The sequence below is a fragment of the Galeopterus variegatus genome, unplaced genomic scaffold (assembly GCF_000696425.1).
Source record: "Galeopterus variegatus unplaced genomic scaffold, G_variegatus-3.0.2 Scaffold80, whole genome shotgun sequence".
In the NCBI taxonomy this organism is placed as follows: Eukaryota; Metazoa; Chordata; class Mammalia; order Dermoptera; family Cynocephalidae; genus Galeopterus; species Galeopterus variegatus.
The window spans coordinates 485,654-486,885 of NW_007726191.1; positions in this window are offsets into that span (position 1 = coordinate 485,654).

Sequence of the window (1,232 nt, forward strand, 5' to 3'; positions counted from 1 at the left end):
GAGTCTTTTGGGTGTCAGGGTTCCTGAACAATTATGTTTCTGGATTCATTTGGTAATCTATCACTACTGCTTTCTGGTGCATAACTAGTTTTATGGTTTCACCTGGTCCCAGAAATAGGTTCAGTTTTTCTGCCTTTTTTGTTGGGTTTTGCTATGAACCCTTTCTGACTATGGCAAAAATGTAATTCTGTTGTAAAGAGTGAAAACTTCAATCGTTAAAGAGAACAACATCTTTGAGAAGTCTACTTCCCACCACAGCTGTGACCATTCCCTTTTGTATGCGTGACTGCGTTACAAGGCTGTGCTCTAACCAACTGAGCTAACCGGCCAGCCCCAGCAAGCGCATTTAAAGCGTGTGTGCTAACATAATTAGTTGGTGACATTGTGTACTCAGGTTCGACCTAGAAACAAATATAAATGTAGATACCGATTGCAATACTGAGAAGAAAAAAGTGTGTATGAGAAGGCGGAAAACATCTGCTTATGTGCCTACTAGGAAGTTTGAGGTTTCTTTCAGGTTGTCTGAAACAGTCTTAATGGCCAGTTAGCTGAAGAGTTGGTTTGCACTGTTTACTATGCACTGGATGTTGAACATGAGCTTCCGTCTTCCTAAGAATTCCAATCTTATGGAGTGTCATTACCATCAGATGTAAGGCACAGCTATCTGGTCAGACTCATCCAGCAGCCCAGGACTCAGTTTTCCTTTAGTTTTGTCCAGCCCAATGCATTTGTTGGATTCTGTTACCTCTCAACTCTTTTTCCCTTAGTGTAACAAACACTTCACAGCAAATTTGGAAAACCATGTAATTCAGCTTTCTGCCTGCAGGGGATGGATGAATGATCCAGGAGATGAGAAGTGAATACCCTCCGATGGAGGATTATCTGAATGATTACTCATTTGGCTTCCAGAAGTAACATTCACCCACCAAGTCAAATATATATTTTCACTTGTTAATTATCTGGCTGTACTGGACTGCACTGTTGGGGAATTCCTAAAAGGGGGAGGCTTGCTAGTTTGTGGGTGTTTGATGAGCTGCAGTCAGACTGAGGGCTTTTTTACTTCTAAATGATGGATATCAGCTAAGGACAGTTTGATAACCCCCATTTTAAATAGCCTACTGTGTGCCAGGTGCTCATTTAGCCCCTCAACAACTCTGATATGTGTAAAATGTGTCACATATTGCCTCGGGCATGTTTCTTTTTTTTTTTTAAAGATGACCGGTAAGGGGATC